General features: G+C 45.3%; 1 pseudogene; it reads left to right on the top strand.

Moving 5' to 3' along the window:
- Positions 1-4660: 4660 nt before the first annotated feature.
- LOC147958301 (protein FAR1-RELATED SEQUENCE 5-like) lies at positions 4661-17035 on the top strand (annotated as a pseudogene).
- The last annotated feature ends 1000 nt before the right edge of the window (positions 17036-18035 follow it).

Below are 18035 nucleotides of genomic sequence, written 5' to 3'. Positions count from 1 at the left end.
CGAGGGCGCCGCCATCCAAGCCCCCAAGCATGTCTAACGCCGACTGGAAGGCCAAAGTTCAGCGTCGGGAGGCTGTCACCACCCACAGGCGGAACAAGGCCAATGCCAAGAAGGCCCGGGACAGGGCGGCGCTGGCGGTGGCGGTGGCTGCGGCCGTGGCGGAGCAGGCAGATCATGCGGCCGAACAAGCCGAGGTGTCTCGCGCGGGGATGATGAATCCACCCGGCGGCCACGACCCGTATGCGTCCTGGAGCCAGCAGAGCGTCGGGTCTCCGGCCGGCTTCTCGTCGTCGCGACACCCCTGGGGTTGCACGCCCTCGCCTGGCTACACCGACGGCGACAGGCATGGCGGGTTCAACCCCAACATCACCTTTCCACATGCTCACCCGACCCAGCGCACGCCCTCGCCCGCGTTCGCTGGCATCTAATACCCCCGTACACCTACTCGCCGCCGGCCTATGCATCCTTCCTGACGCCACCTCTGCGCGGTGTCACGCTGCTCTTCTCACAAGCCTCCTCGTCGCATCTCGGTGACACCGACGCGACGGAGGCCGACATGGACGACATCATCACGACCGGCTCGGCCGCCGCCGCCGCCTCCCCCGGGTTCACTGCCCAAGAGGATACAATGGACCTCAACGGCGACATGGACAGCGAACTCGACTACGGCGAGGAGGAGGAGGAGGAGGAGCCGGCACCTGCTCTGGCGAGGAAAGGGAAAAATAAGAAGAGGGCGGCCAGGACCGGCGAGCTACGCGTCAAGTGGGCGTCCAAAGAAGACGAGTGCCTCGCTGAAGCATGGAAAATCGTATGCCTCGACTCGATCACCGGCACGAACTAGAACGTCAACACGTATTGGGAGCGCATCAAGTCCGAGTTCGAGAGCGCAAGCTGGTCGACCCTTACTTGAAGGGCGTCCACATGCAGCGCGGGTCGAATGCCATGGCGAATCATTGGGCGCTCATCCAAACGGCATGCAACAAATGGCATGGGATCGTCGAGGAGATCGCGGCTCGCCCGGAGAGCGACGCGAACATCGAGGGTCAGGTATGACGCCGGTCTCTCGCTCATTCTTTCGCCGTGTGCGCCGCCGACTGTTGTTCCTCGGCGCAGATGGTGCGGATGTTCGCCATGTATTGCGAGGACAGCAACACCGACCAAGATTTCAAGTACCTCCATGTGTTCTCCCAGATCGAGAAGTGCGAGAAGTGGGCGGAAGTCCGGCGCACCCTCGCCAAGGCCAAGGAGACGTACAAGCCAGATGCGTCGACGCCGGGCGCGGCCGATGGGCGCCCGGACGGGAACAAGCGAGCCAAGTCGGTGAGGGACGCCGCACCGGCTACTACGCACCTGCAAGAGTCCATCGAGCACTGCATCGCCGATGCCCAGACCCGTGCCGCCCAGAGAGAAGAGAAAATAGAGGCACGATGGTCGGCATTGATGACGAACATCGCCGTCAAGCTCGACCTGCTTCGGACCAACGTCGCCACGAAGAAGAGGAACACTGACCTGGCTTTCCTGATGGGGGATGCGGACATGTCAGCGATGGACGAGCAGGTCAAGACGTGGTACCTGGCGAAGCGTGGCCTCATCCTGAACCAGATGCCGTTGACGGCAGCGCCAACTCCCACGCCGACCCCCACGCTGCTGCTAAGCCCGAGCGATGATGCCTCCACGACGCCCAGCACAGAAGCCGCGCCAACGCCGACCAGCCCGCGCACGCCAACTCCCGCCACTCCAACGCCAGAGGCCGACGCCGTCGTTTGATGCATTGCCTACGCGTCCTTTCTTTTGAACGCCAAACTTGTTATTGATCACCGAACTGTGGCAAGGTGATCGCTGATCACAGCGACTTTTGTGGCGCTGATCGCCGGACTTGTGACGTTTTTAGGTAGCCAGAACGGATAAGTTTGAATTTACAACGCCTTGGGGGTGGCATCTGGGGACGTGGCTGGGACTTAGATCGCCCCCAGGGCCTAAAAAGCGTCGGTCGAGGGTCTGAAATAGCACCGCCCATTTGCTGGGAGGCCGAACGAGTGGAGTTGCTCTAAACTTCAGTGTAGGGACATGATAGATGGAAGCAACTTTTCAGTGGACGCGGGCTTGTGTGGACTTAATCTTGGCCGCAGGTGGATTCCTGGAGATGAGCAAACGTCAAGTCGCTGTCCCCCATGCTCTATCGCTAGTGATAGGTGGTAGGGGCCTTAGGGCATCTCCAGCCGTTGGCCCCCCCAGGACGCATAAAAATCACCCCTGGGGGCGAGCCGGCGATACACTCGGCGTTGGGGGCGGTTTTGCGCCCAGTCGTCGCCCCCAGGCGCCGAAATTGGCCCACTTTGCAGCCCAATTTCGGCGAATAAACGGCCCATATGGGCGAGAATAGGCCCATATTCGGCGTGGTTTTGCCGTGTCGCGGCGTCCAATTATCAACACAATTATTTCTTATCACATATTTCATCACAGAAAAATCAAATACTTCAACAAAATACTACAACAACAAATAGTTCAATACAAATTATATAGTTCAACAAATAAAAACTCGTATTTCATCACGCGGCGTCCCCCTTGAGCCTCCATAGGTGCTCAATCAGATCTTTCTGCAGTTGATGATGCACCTGTGGGTCTCGGATCTCCTGACGCATACTGAGATAGGCAGTCCAAGTTGCCGGTAGCTGGTGATCAACTTCGGCTAGAGGACCCTGCCTGTAGTATGGTTCAGCGTCAAACACTGGGTCTTTTTGCTCGCTCTCGATGATCATGTTGTGCAAGATGACACAGCAAGTCATGATCTCCCACATTTGATCTTTCGACCAGGTCTGAGTGGGGTACCAAACAACAGTGAATCAAGATTGGAGCACACCAAATGCCCGCTCGACATCCTTCCTGCAAGCCTCCTGAAGCTTCGCAAACCAGGCGTTCTTGCCTCCTGCCACAGGGTTTGAGATCGTCTTCACAAATGTCGACCATCTCGGATAGATGCCGTCAGCTAGATAGTACCCCTTGTTGTATTGGTGCCCATTGATCTCGAAGTTCACCGGAGGAGAATGGCCCTCAACGAGCTTGGCAAAAACAGGAGAGCACTGCAGCACGTTGATGTCATTGTGAGTTCCTGGCATATCAAAGAAGGAGTGCCAAATCCAGAGGTCCTGTGTGGCTACCGCCTCAAGCACCACACTGCAACTGCCTTTGGCGCCTTTGTACATCCCCTGCCAACCAAATGGGCAGTTCTTCCATTTCCAATGCATGCAGTCGATGCTTCCAAGCATCCCAGGAAATCCTCTTGCTGCATTCTGGGCTAGGATCCGAGCGGTGTCTTCCGCATTGGGTGTTCTCAAGTATTGTGGCCCAAACACTGCCACCAGTGCCCGACAGAACTTGTAGAAACACTCTATGCTGGTGGACTCGGCCATGCGCCCATAGTCGTCGAGTGAATCACTGGGAGCTCCATATGCAAGCATCCTCATCGCTGTCGTGCACTTCTGGATGGAGGTGAATCCAAGAGCGCCAGTGCAATCCATCTTGCACTTGAAGTAGTTGTCGAACTCCCGGATGGAATTCACAATCCTGAGGAAGAGCTTTCGGCTCATCCGATAACGGCGCCGAAATGTTCTCTCGCCATGAAGTGGAGCATCGGCGAAGTAGTCGGAGTAGAGCATGCAGTAGCCTTGCAGACGATGCCGGTTCTTTGCTTTCACCCGCCCCGGCGCCGAGCCACCTCGCCGCGGCTTTTCATTGCTCGCCAGCAGCTGGGCGAGGGCGGCGAGCACCATCAGATGCTCTTCTTCCTGGACGTCGGCCGCGGCTTCCTCCTCCAGCAGCGCGGCGAGCTCTTCCTCCTCATCCGAGTCCATCGCCGAGACAGGCAAAACGCCGAACACCTTGCGCTCGGTGGGCGTGTACCCGCCGTTAAACCGCGCCTCCGTGGCCGGAAACGGCGGCCGGAAACGCCCAGCTGCTGTGGGAGGGGCTGCCGCGGCGAAGCGCTGCTATTTTCCGGCGGGGAATGGCTATCTAGCGGAGTAGGGCGGCGGCCGTCGCCGGGATATAGCTAGTGGTGGCCGAGGGCGCGGGGGGTGCAACGCGAGTCGGGGGAAGAAAACCTTGACTTTTCCCCTGTCTGTGTGGGCCAGGCGTGATTTTCCCTAGCGCCGGAGCCCCCAACGGCTCCCCAGCGCGCCGGGTTCGGCCTGTGACCGCCGGGCGGAAAAAAGGTCCGAACCGGCGGTTTTCGGCTTCCTGGAGGCGTGACTGGGCCGTTTTTTCGGCGTCGGCGCCGAAAAAGTGGCCTGAGGAGCCTGTTGGGGGCGCGGCTGGAGATGCCCTTACGCGTATCGCTTTGGAACAAACGTTTCGTGCTTTTGAGGTTGGACCAGCGAACAACGCGATGTGGTACTGGTGCAGCTCGTTTGGTGCATTTGCAGGATCACGTGACCCAAGTTGTGGGACAGCTTGTCCACACCAAACTGTTCAGCTATTCATTAATCAAAAGCAGGGTCAGTCCATCGGTGGCGACCCAGGTCGAAGCGACGACTGCTGCTCCTCTGTCCAGGTCGTCTTCTTCCTCGGGGTCAAGACTGGGCGACCAAGATCCAAGCGACGCCTGCTGCTCTTCTCTACACCTCGTTTTCTTCCTCCGGATTGAGACCTTGGATAGGGCTCCATGGACCTGTTCGTGCCGCCGTAGGGCGATTCAAAAAAGAGCTAATTAAACTGCCACTTAATCTCCCTCTAGGCGAAGGTTTGATTAGATCCGTTTGTTTATTGGATGTAGTAGCTGCGGATTGCTAAGATTACTTGGTCCCATTTTTTGCACGCAGGATTAGCCATGGGCAGATGGATTGTGCTGCTGTTGCGTGCCCTATAGAGTCCCAGGTATCTATCAGTGTCGCCGGGGGTGACATTCGCCGTGCCGGAGACCTCTACAGCGGCGGCGGAAATGAGGGATCTGTCGGCGAGCGCCCGCTTTTGTAAGTGTGCTCCGAGGCTACCAGCGGATGGACACGCAGGTATTAGTAATTAATTTCTTTTGATTATCTGCTTGACTATATGCTTGGATGTCAGGCTCGTTAGCTGTATGATCTGTAGGCATTTACGCTCGATTTATCTTGTTCCTAAATTTTAACCAGGGTGTTCGGTCTCGAATTCTACAAGTTTTTGTAAACTGATGAAAATGTTTATATGAGCATCATGTTTGTAGTGCAATGGGCATTTGTTTTTGGTGTGTTCAACTTCTATAATTGAAACGAACATAAGAAAAGGGAGTGGGTTGGATAATGGACTAATCCATTTTATGGTGGCTCTTTTTGTTGTGGTAATATCGGACAGTGGGCATTCGATTTAATTAGCAGTTTTGTTGTCTTTGGAGCACTGATACGTCTCCAACGTATCTATATTTTTTAATTGTTTCATGCTATATTATCTACTGTTTTGGACATTATTGGGCTTTATTATCCACTTTTATATTATTTTGGGGACTAACCTATTAATCGGAGGCCCAGCCCAGAATTGCTATTTTTTGCCTGTTTTAAGGTTTCGAAAAAAAGGAATATCAAATGGAGTCCAAACGGAATGAAACCTTCGGCAACGTGATTTTCTCAACGAACAAGACCCGGAAGACTTGGACCCTACGTCAAGAAAGAAAAGAGGAGGCCACGAGGTAGGGGGGCGCGCCTACCCCCCAGGCGCGCCCTCCACCCTCGTGGGCCCCCCTGTTGCTCCACCGAGGTACTCCTTCCTCCTATATATATCCACATACCCCCAAACGATCAGAACAAGAGCCAAAACCCTAATTTCATCGCCGTAACTTTCTGTACTCACGATATCCCATCTTGTGGCCTGTTCTGGAGCTCCGTCGGAGGGGGCATCGATCACGGAGGTCTTATCCTAGTAATCCCTCTAATAATTATGGAAATTCCTACAACAATTCTTATGGAAATTATAATAAGATGCCCTCTGATTTTGAAACTAATATTAAAGAATTTATTACTTCGCAAAAGAATTTTAATGCTATGATTGAAGAAAAATTGCTTAAGATTGATGATTTGGCTAGGAACGTTGATAGAATTGCTCTTGATGTTGATTCTTTGAAACTTAGATCTATTCCACCTAAGCATGATATCAATGAGTCTCTCAAAGCCATGAGAATTTCCATTGATGAGTGCAAAGAAAGAACCACTAGGATGCGTGCTAAGAAAGATGCCTTTATAAGAGCGTGTTCTTCTAGTTGCTATGAAAATAAAGATGAAGATCTAAAAGTTATTGATGTGTCCCCTATTAAATCTTTGTTTTGCAATATGAATCTTGATAATGATGGGACTGAATATGATCCACCTTTACCTAGAAGGCGTTCCAAGAATCCAGAATTTGTTGATCTTGATGCTAACTTTGATAAAAGTGGGATTGAAGAAATTAAAACCCTAGATGTTGCTAAACCCACTATTATGGATTTCAAGGAATTTAACTATGAAAATTGCTCTTTGATTGATTGTATTTCCTTGTTGCAATCCGTGCTAAATTCTCCTTATGCTTATAGTCAAAATAAAGCGTTTACTAAACATATCGTTGATGCCTTGATGCAATCTTATGAAGAAAAACTTGAACTGGAAGTTTCTATCCCTAGAAAACTTTATGATGAGTGGGAACCAACTATTAAATTAAAATTAAAGATCATGAATGCTATGCTTTATGTGATTTGGGTGCTAGTGTTTCCACGATTCCAAAGACTTTGTGTGATTTGTTAGGTTTCCGTAATTTTGATGATTGCTCTCTAAACTTGCACCTTGCGGATTCCACTATTAAGAAACCTATGAGAAGAATTAATGATGTTCTTATTGTTGCAAATAGGAATTATGTGCCCGTAAATTTTATTGTTCTTGACATAGATTGCAATCTTTCATGTCCTATTATTCTTGGTAGACCTTTCCTTAGAACGATTGGTGCAATTATTGATATGAAGGAAGGAAATATTAGATTCCAATTTCCATTAAGGAATGACATGGAACACTTTCCTAAAAAGAAGATTAAATTACCTTATGAATTTATTATGAGAGCCACTTATGGATTGCCTACCAAAGATGGCAATACCTAGATCTATTCGTGATTGTTATGCCTAGCTAGGGGCGTTAAACGATAGCGCTTGTTGGGAGGCAACCCAATTTTTTTTATTCCTTGATTTTTGGTCCTATTTAGTAATAAATAATTTATCTAGCCTCTATTTTGGTTGTGTTTTTTGTGTTTAATTAATGTTTGTGCCAAGTAGAACCGTTGGGAAGACTTGGGGAAAGTCTTGTTGAACTTGCTGTAAAAAACAGAAACTTTAGCGCTCACGAGAACTGCTGTCATTTTTATAGCCCATTGGTTAGCCTCGTTGCAATCCCTACTCCTTGCATTAACACCAATCGGTGGGCATCTCCATAGCCCATTGATTAGCCTCGTTGATGTGAGATTTTCTCCTCTTTTCTCTTCTCCACATAACCCCCCCTCATTATATTCTATTCCACCTATAGTGCTATGTCCATGGCTCGCGCTCATATATTGCGTGAAAGTTTATAGGTTTGAGATTACTAAAGTATGAAACAATTGCTTGGCTTGTCATCGGGGTTGTGCATGATGAGAGCATTCTTGTGTGACGAAAATGAAACATTACTAAACCATATGATTTTGTAGGGATGAACTTTCTTTGGCCATGTTATTTCGAGAAGACATAATTGCTTTATTAGTATGCTTGAAGTATTATTATTTTTATGTCAATACGAACTTTTGTCTTGAATCTTTCGGATCTGAATATTCATACCACAATTAAGAAGAATTACATTAAAATTATGCCAAGTAGCACTCCGCATCAAAAATTCTGTTTTTATCATTTACCTACTCGAGGACGAGCAGGAATTAAGCTTGGGGATGCTTGATACGTCTCCAACGTATCTATAATTTTTTATTGCTCCATGCTATATTATCTACTGTTTTGGACATTATTGGGCTTTATTATCCACTTTTATATTATTTTTGGGACTAACCTATTAACCGGAGGCCCAGCCCAGAATTGTTGTTTTTTGCCTGTTTTAGAGTTTCGAAGAAAAGGAATATCAAACGGAGTCCAAATGGAATGAAACCTTCAGGAACGTGATTTTCTCAACGAACAAGACCCGGAAGACTTGGACCGTACGTCAAGAAAGAAAAGAGGAGGCCACGAGGTAGGGGGCGCGCCTACCCCCCTAGGCGCGCCCTCCACCCTCGTGGGCCCCCTGTTGCTCCACCGACATACTCCTTCCTTCTATATATATCCACGTACCCCCAAACAATCAGAACAGGAGCCAAAACCCTAATTCCACCGCCGTAACTTTCTGTATCTACGAGATCCCATCTTGGGGCCTTTTCCGGAGCTCCGCCGGAGGGGGCATCGATCACGGAGGGCTTCTACATCAACACCATAGCCTCTCCGATGAAGTGTGAGTAGTTTACCTCAGACCTACGGGTCCATAGTTAGTAGCGAGATGGCTTATTCTCTCTTTTTGGATCTCAATACAATGTTCTCCCCCTCTCTTGTGGAGATCTATTCGATGTAATTTTCTTTTTGCGGTGTGTTTGTTGAGACCGATGAATTGTGGGTTTATGATCAAGTCTATCTATGAATAATATTTGAATCTTCTCTGAATTCTTTTATGTATGATTGGTTATCTTTGCAAGTCTCTTCGAATTATCAGTTTGGTTTGGCCTACTAGATTGATCTTTTTTGCAATGGGAGAAGTGCTTAGCTTTGGGTTCAATCTTGCGGTGTCCTTTCCCGGTGACAGTAAGGGCAGCAAGGCACGTATTGTATTGTTGCCATCGAGGATGACAAGATGGGGTTTTCTTCATATTGCATGAGTCTATCACTCTACATCATGTCATCTTGCTTAAGGCGTTACTCTGTTTTTAACTTAATACTCTAGATGCATACTGGATAGCGGTCGATGAGTGGAGTAATAGTAGTAGATGTAGGCAGGAGTCGGTCTACTTGTCTCGGACGTGATGCCTATATACATGATCATACCTAGATATTCTCATAACTATGCTCAATTCTGTCAATTGCTCAACAGTAATTTGTTCACCCACCGTAGAATACTTATGCTCTTGAGAGAAGCCACTATGAAACCTATGGGCCCCGGGTCTATCTTTATCATATTAATCTCCTACTACTTAGTTATTTCCTTTGCTATTTACTTTGCATCTTTATCATAAAAATACCAAAAATATTATCTCATCGTATCTATCAGATCTCACTCTCGTAAGTGGCCCTATAGGGATTGACAACCCCTATTTGCGTTGGTTGCGAGGATTTATTTGTTTTGTGCAGGTGCGAGGGACTCGCGCGTAGCCTCCCACTGGACTGATACCTTGGTTCTCAAAAACCGAGGGAAATACTTACGCTACTTTGCTGCATCATCCCTTCCTCTTCGGGGAAAACCAATGCAGTGCTCAAGAGGTAGCAAGAAGGATTTCTGGCGCCGTTGCCGGGGAGGTCTACGCAAAAGTCAACATACCAAGTACCCATCACATACCCTTATCTCCCGCATTATATTATTTGTAATTTGCCTCTCGTTTTCCTCTTCCCCACTTCACCCTTGCCGTTTTATTCGCCCTCTCTCTCCCTATCCTCCCTCTCTATTTGCCTTTTTTGTTCGCTTGCTTTTTGTTTGCTTGTGTGTTAGTTTGCTTGCTTGTCATGATGTCTCAAGATAATACTAAATTGTGTGACTTCACCAATACCAACAACAATTATTTTATTAGCACTCCGATTGCTCCTCTTACCGATGCTGATTCTTGTGAAATTAATATTGCTTTGCTGAATCTTGTCATGAAAGATCCGTTTTCCGGCCTTCCTAGTGAAGATGCCACTACCCATCTAAATAGCTTCGTTGATTTGTGTGACATGCAAAAGAAGAAAGATATGGATAATGATATTGTTAAATTGAAGCTATTTCCTTTTTCGCTTAGAGATTGTGCTAAAGTTTGGTTTCATCTTTGCCTAAAAATAGTATTGATTCATGGAACAAGTGCAAAGATGCTTTTATCTCTAAGTATTTTCCTCACGCTAAGATCATCTCTCTTAGGAACGATATTATGAATTTTAAGCAACTTAATCATGAACATATTGCACAAGCTTGGGAGAGAATGAAATTAATGATACGTAATTGCCCTACTCATGGTTTAAATTTGTGGATGATTATACAAAAAATTTATGCCGGATTGAATTTTGTTTCTAGAAATCTTTTAGATTCGGCCGCGAGAGGCACTTTTATGGAAATCACTTTAGGAGAAGCTACTAAACTCCTAGATAATATTATGGTTAATTATTCTCAATGGCATACTGAAAGATCTACTAATAAAAAGGTGCATGCGATAGAAGAAATTAATGTTTTGAGTGAAAAGATGGATGAACTTATGAAATTATTTGCTAATTCGTGTTTCTTCTGATCCTAATGATATGCCCTTGTCTACTTTGATTGAGAATAATAATGAATCTATGGATGTGAATTTTGTTGGTAGGAACAATTTTGGTAACAACGCGTATAGAGGAAACTTTAATCCTAGGTCTTATCCTAGTAATCCCTCTAATAATTATGGAAATTCCTACAACAATTCTTATGGAAATTATAATAAGATGCCCTCTGATTTTGAAACTAATATTAAAGAATTTATTACTTCGCAAAAGAATTTTAATGCTATGATTGAAGAAAAATTGCTTAAGATTGATGATTTGGCTAGGAACGTTGATAGAATTGCTCTTGATGTTGATTCTTTGAAACTTAGATCTATTCCACCTAAGCATGATATCAATGAGTCTCTCAAAGCCATGAGAATTTCCATTGATGAGTGCAAAGAAAGAACCACTAGGATGCGTGCTAAGAAAGATGCCTTTATAAGAGCGTGTTCTTCTAGTTGCTATGAAAATAAAGATGAAGATCTAAAAGTTATTGATGTGTCCCCTATTAAATCTTTGTTTTGCAATATGAATCTTGATAATGATGGGACTGAATATGATCCACCTTTACCTAGAAGGCGTTCCAAGAATCCAGAATTTGTTGATCTTGATGCTAACTTTGATAAAAGTGGGATTGAAGAAATTAAAACCCTAGATGTTGCTAAACCCACTATTATGGATTTCAAGGAATTTAACTATGAAAATTGCTCTTTGATTGATTGTATTTCCTTGTTGCAATCCGTGCTAAATTCTCCTTATGCTTATAGTCAAAATAAAGTGTTTACTAAACATATCGTTGATGCCTTGATGCAATCTTATGAAGAAAAACTTGAATTGGAAGTTTCTATCCCTAGAAAACTTTATGATGAGTGGGAACCAACTATTAAATTAAAATTAAAGATCATGAATGCTATGCTTTATGTGATTTGGGTGCTAGTGTTTCCACGATTCCAAAGACTTTGTGTGATTTGTTAGGTTTCCGTAATTTTGATGATTGCTCTCTAAACTTGCACCTTGCGGATTCCACTATTAAGAAACCTATGAGAAGAATTAATGATGTTCTTATTGTTGCAAATAGGAATTATGTGCCCGTAAATTTTATTGTTCTTGACATAGATTGCAATCTTTCATGTCCTATTATTCTTGGTAGACCTTTCCTTAGAACGATTGGTGCAATTATTGATATGAAGGAAGGAAATATTAGATTCCAATTTCCATTAAGGAATGACATGGAACACTTTCCTAAAAAGAAGATTAAATTACCTTATGAATTTATTATGAGAGCCACTTATGGATTGCCTACCAAAGATGGCAATACCTAGATCTATTCGTGATTGTTATGCCTAGCTAGGGGCGTTAAACGATAGCGCTTGTTGGGAGGCAACCCAATTTTTTTTATTCCTTGATTTTTGGTCCTATTTAGTAATAAATAATTTATCTAGCCTCTATTTTGGTTGTGTTTTTTGTGTTTAATTAATGTTTGTGCCAAGTAGAACCGTTGGGAAGACTTGGGGAAAGTCTTGTTGAACTTGCTGTAAAAAACAGAAACTTTAGCGCTCACGAGAACTGCTGTCATTTTTATAGCCCATTGGTTAGCCTCGTTGCAATCCCTACTCCTTGCATTAACACCAATCGGTGGGCATCTCCATAGCCCATTGATTAGCCTCGTTGATGTGAGATTTTCTCCTCTTTTCTCTTCTCCACATAACCCCCCCTCATTATATTCTATTCCACCTATAGTGCTATGTCCATGGCTCGCGCTCATATATTGCGTGAAAGTTTATAGGTTTGAGATTACTAAAGTATGAAACAATTGCTTGGCTTGTCATCGGGGTTGTGCATGATGAGAGCATTCTTGTGTGACGAAAATGAAACATTACTAAACCATATGATTTTGTAGGGATGAACTTTCTTTGGCCATGTTATTTCGAGAAGACATAATTGCTTTATTAGTATGCTTGAAGTATTATTATTTTTATGTCAATACGAACTTTTGTCTTGAATCTTTCGGATCTGAATATTCATACCACAATTAAGAAGAATTACATTAAAATTATGCCAAGTAGCACTCCGCATCAAAAATTCTGTTTTTATCATTTACCTACTCGAGGACGAGCAGGAATTAAGCTTGGGGATGCTTGATACGTCTCCAACGTATCTATAATTTTTTATTGCTCCATGCTATATTATCTACTGTTTTGGACATTATTGGGCTTTATTATCCACTTTTATATTATTTTTGGGACTAACCTATTAACCGGAGGCCCAGCCCAGAATTGTTGTTTTTTGCCTGTTTTAGAGTTTCGAAGAAAAGGAATATCAAACGGAGTCCAAATGGAATGAAACCTTCAGGAACGTGATTTTCTCAACGAACAAGACCCGGAAGACTTGGACCGTACGTCAAGAAAGAAAAGAGGAGGCCACGAGGTAGGGGGCGCGCCTACCCCCCTAGGCGCGCCCTCCACCCTCGTGGGCCCCCTGTTGCTCCACCGACATACTCCTTCCTTCTATATATATCCACGTACCCCCAAACAATCAGAACAGGAGCCAAAACCCTAATTCCACCGCCGTAACTTTCTGTATCTACGAGATCCCATCTTGGGGCCTTTTCCGGAGCTCCGCCGGAGGGGGCATCGATCACGGAGGGCTTCTACATCAACACCATAGCCTCTCCGATGAAGTGTGAGTAGTTTACCTCAGACCTACGGGTCCATAGTTAGTAGCGAGATGGCTTATTCTCTCTTTTTGGATCTCAATACAATGTTCTCCCCCTCTCTTGTGGAGATCTATTCGATGTAATTTTCTTTTTGCAGTGTGTTTGTTGAGACCGATGAATTGTGGGTTTATGATCAAGTCTATCTATGAATAATATTTGAATCTTCTCTGAATTCTTTTATGTATGATTGGTTATCTTTGCAAGTCTCTTCGAATTATCAGTTTGGTTTGGCCTACTAGATTGATCTTTCTTGCAATGGGAGAAGTGCTTAGCTTTGGGTTCAATCTTGCGGTGTCCTTTCCCGGTGACAGTAAGGGCAGCAAGGCACGTATTGTATTGTTGCCATCGAGGATGACAAGATGGGGTTTTCTTCATATTGCATGAGTCTATCCCTCTACATCATGTCATCTTGCTTAAGGCGTTACTCTGTTTTTAACTTAATACTCTAGATGCATGCTGGATAGCGGTCAATGAGTGGAGTAATAGTAGTAGATGTAGGCAGGAGTCGGTCTACTTGTCTCGTACGTGATGCCTATATACATGATCATACCTAGATATTCTCATAACTATGCTCAATTCTGTCAATTGCTCAACATTAATTTGTTCACCCACCGTAGAATATTTATGCTCTTGAGAGAAGCCACTAGTGAAACCTATGGCCCCCGGGTCTATCTTTATCATATTAATCTCCTACTACCTAGTTATTTCCTTTGCTATTTCCTTTGCATCTTTATCATAAAAATACCGAAAATATTATCTCATTGTATCTATCAGATCTCACTCTCGTAAGTGGCCCTATAGGGATTGACAACCCCTATTTGCATTGGTTGCGAGGATTTATTTGTTTTGTGCAGGTGTGAGGGACTCACGCGTAGCCTCCTACTGGATTGATACCTTGGTTCTCAAAAACTAAGGGAAATACTTATGCTACTTTGCTGCATCATCCCTTCCTCTTCGGGGAAAACCAACGCAGTGCTCAAGAGGTAGCAAGCACCAGGGGACAAGTTTTCACTCTGTTACGGAAATGTCACATACGGTAGTTGAAGCTGATTTGAGTTTTCAACTACGTGCAAATAACTAAACTTATAATTGTACCATGACAGAGTAAGGATCAGGAAAGCCCCTGCAGAGCGAGAGCTAAATCCTAATCGGAAAAGTGCTCTTGAACTATCGATGAGGGCGTTTATAAGTAAACGAGATGGCAATGTAGTCAACCCAACAGTCGGCACTTCATTTGATTCATTGGATGAGGCGTATCAATTCCATAATTTGTATTCGTGGGAGGTTGGATTTGGCATAAGGTATTCGAAAAGCAGGCTAAATGTGGAGAGGGTGAAGTGCATGCAGGAGATTGTATGTGGATGCGCGGTGCGTTTCTTCATATTTCTGTCCCCGAGCAAAAAACAGGAGTACTATGCTATCAAAAAATGATTTGTACTGACAATTGATTCCATGTACATTGGCAGGGTAAGCCTGAGAGGGAGAATACAAGATCAACTAGGCGCGGCTGTGCTGCCAGGATTAGGCTACTGAGGTCGGATGACAATGGATGGTATATTTCAGAGCACATGCCTCTTCACAACCACTCTCTCTCAAGTACTTGTGGCGAGAAAATGCACTGGCCTTCACACAGGCTCATTGATCGCTACACTAAAGATCTTGTTAGGCAGCTGAGAGAAAACAATGTTAGCCTTGCAAAGGTTTTTAGCATAGTTGGTAGTTTTTTTTGGATCAGTTGACAATGTGCCATTTACAAAAATGTCACTCAAGACGCTGTGCTGCAAGCTGAACAAAGAACAATCTGATTCAGATGCCCAGAAGACAATGGACATACTTGCAGAGATGAAGGCAAACGATCCAGAATTCAACTATACTGTCCAGGTTGATGATGAGAGCAGAATAAAAACACTTATGTGGGTTAATGGGCGCAGTGTAGACCAGTACAGGTGTTTCGAAGATGTTGTGACATTCGATACAACATACAGGACAAATCTATATGATATGCCATTTGGACTGTTTGTTGGAGTCAACAATCACTTCCAAAGCATTATTTTTGGAGGTGTCATGTTGCGGGATGAAAAGGAGGATACATTCAAGTGGGTTTTCCGTGAATTCATCAGGATGGTTGGCGGCAAACACCCGCAAACAATTTTAACCGGTACACCTATATTAGATAACAATTCTTATTTTGTTTTAATGTTAGATTGATGTTCATGCTATAATACTCTGACATGATGACATTATCCATTCATTTGCAGATCAGGCGCGATCAATGGAATTGGCTATAGAAGCATAAATGCCTAACACAACTCACAGATGGTGTAAATGGCATGTGCTGAAGAAAGCAAAGGAATCTATGGGGGCTTTGTGGAGCAAGAAGTCTGATTTCAAGAGTGAATTCCACAAGCTGGTGCATCATATGGTCACAGAACAAGAGTTCGAAGATGGCTGGTCTGCAATGCTTGACAAATATTCACTTAGAAGCATCCATATTTGACTCAAATATATGAGGTGCGGCATAAATGGGCAAAGCCGTATTTCAGAGGTGTTTTTTGTGCGAAAATGACCTGTACTCAACGTAGTCAAAGTGCCAATCACATGCTTAAGAGTTATGTCCCACCAAGGTGCCCAATGCATTTGTTCATTAAACAATACGAGAAGCTTCAGTTTGATAGGGACTCTGAGGAGAGTTTCCAGGAGAAACGAACTGCTCTGGTATGTTCCTGCCTTCAAGCCGATAGTGTTTTTTTCGTCCAGTAAAACAAATTGCAGAACATTATGCCCAATGCTCACTTGTTTGTGTATGTTTTCATATTTTTTAGAGTGGTGTTCTTTTGAAAGTAAATCTCCCAATTGAGAGGCACGCTAGCAAGATTTACACAAGGGCAATGTTTGAGCAATTTGGCGGTGCTCTTTACAAGGCAGGGGCTTATGAACTGGATGTTGCTATACCAAAAAGGTATACATCTTACTCATGTGGATGCTCCCTCTCGTGAGAAATGGAGCAAGGTCCAGTTCAAGGTTGAGGTTGATGATGATCAAACCTTCTTCAACTGTGAGTGTGGTATTTTCGAGCATTCTGGAATGGTGTGCTGCCATGCACTGAAGGTAAATGTAATATCTTGCCATGTAAACCGTGCAATGGTTGTTCTGATGTCTAAAATCATGTTTGTATCAGCAGGTTATCACCGAGCTCAAGTTGAGCAAGATACCAGAAAAGCACATATTGAAGCGATGGACTAGGGATGCCCGTGATATCTTGCCTGATCATCTCGTTCGGTACCAGAAGGACAGAGGGCCACATGGCTTTGACACTTACATGCACAACACCATGTACATGAAGGCGCTGGAGTGTGTTCGACTTGGCGATAGTAACGTGAAGTGCTATGATGTTTTCATGGCAATGATGAAGGAGGTTCACACAACTCTTCTCCCACTAAGCCATGACAAAGATGGTATGGGGCTCGAGGAGCGAGAGGCTGCGGATCAGATAGCCAAAGAAGGTAACCATGGTAAGATAAATGTTGAGGCCAACATCGATATAGATGAGGGTGATGCAGTGTCAAACTGTTCTGGTATTGCCCCTATGAAAGAAATGCGCCTGGCTGGCAGGCCAACCACAAGTAGAGATAAGGCTCCATATGAAGAGAAACTGAAGAGGTCAAGGTTCTGTACGATATGCCGGCTTAAGGGGCACAAGAGCACAACATGTCCAGATAGGGGAGATATTCCAAAAGCTCCGAGGAAGATGCCCAAGTGTGGCAAATGTGGAGTGGTCGGACATCGTCGAACTTCATGCGGGAAGCGGGCAGAACCATTTGTTCCTAATTTCCTGTAGTTTTGATGATGGCATGAGGGCATTTGTTTGTCTCTGATTTAAGATGGGATAGAAAAATATTGTCGATATCCTGGCTTAAATGTGTTGAACTTATTGTTAGTTCTTCAACTATTCTGGCTAATTTTCATTCATGTTTAGGGGCGTGTTTGAATCGTGTTTTCGCGCGGGAAAAATCTTTTTTTAATAGAAAAGAAATACAAGTGCATTCACAAGCATCATGTGTTGGGGAACGTATAAATTTCAAAATTTTCCTACGCACACGCAAGATCATGGTGATGCATAGCAACGAGGGGAGAGTATGATCTACGTACCCTTGTAGATCGCAACGGAAGCGTTGACACAACGTAGAGGAAGTAGTTGTACGTCTTCTTCCCGATCCGACCGATCCAAGCACCGTTACTCCGGCACCTCCGAGTTCTTAGCACACGTTCAGCTCGATGACGATCCTCGGGCTCCGATCCAGCAAAGCGTCGAGGAAGAGTTCCGTCAGCACGACGGCGTGGTGACGATCTTGATGTACTACCGACGCAGGGCTTCGCCTAAGCACTGCAACAATATGACCAGGTAGAATATGGTGGCAGGGGGCACCGCACACGGCTAAGGAACGATCTCAATGATCAATTGTGTGTCAAGAGGTGCCCCCTGCCCCCGTATATAAAGGGGCAAAGGGGGAGGGGTGCGGCAGCCATAGGAGGAGTCCTACTCCCGCCGGGAGTAGGACTCCCCTTCAATCCTATTCCAAATAGGACTCCCCAAGTGGGGAAAGAGAGAGGGGGTGGCCGGCCACCTTCCCTAGTCCTAATAGGACTAGGGGAAGGGGGGAGGCGCGCAGCCCATGGGGCAGCCCTTTCACCTTTCCACCAAGGCCCATGTTGGCCCATTTGGCTCCCGGGGGGTTCCGGTAACCCTCCCGGTATTTCGGTAAAATCCCGATTTCACCCGGAACACTTCCGATGTCCAAACATAGGCTTCCAATATATCAATCTTTACGTCTCGACCATTTCGAGACTCCTCGTCAT

This window comes from Triticum urartu, chromosome 7A, assembly GCF_056163025.1.
Source record: "Triticum urartu cultivar PI428250 chromosome 7A, HENAU_Tu73, whole genome shotgun sequence".
Classification (NCBI taxonomy): domain Eukaryota; kingdom Viridiplantae; phylum Streptophyta; class Magnoliopsida; order Poales; family Poaceae; genus Triticum; species Triticum urartu.
The sequence above is the reverse complement of the archived record's forward strand: the minus strand, read 5'-3'. Positions and strand labels throughout refer to the sequence as shown.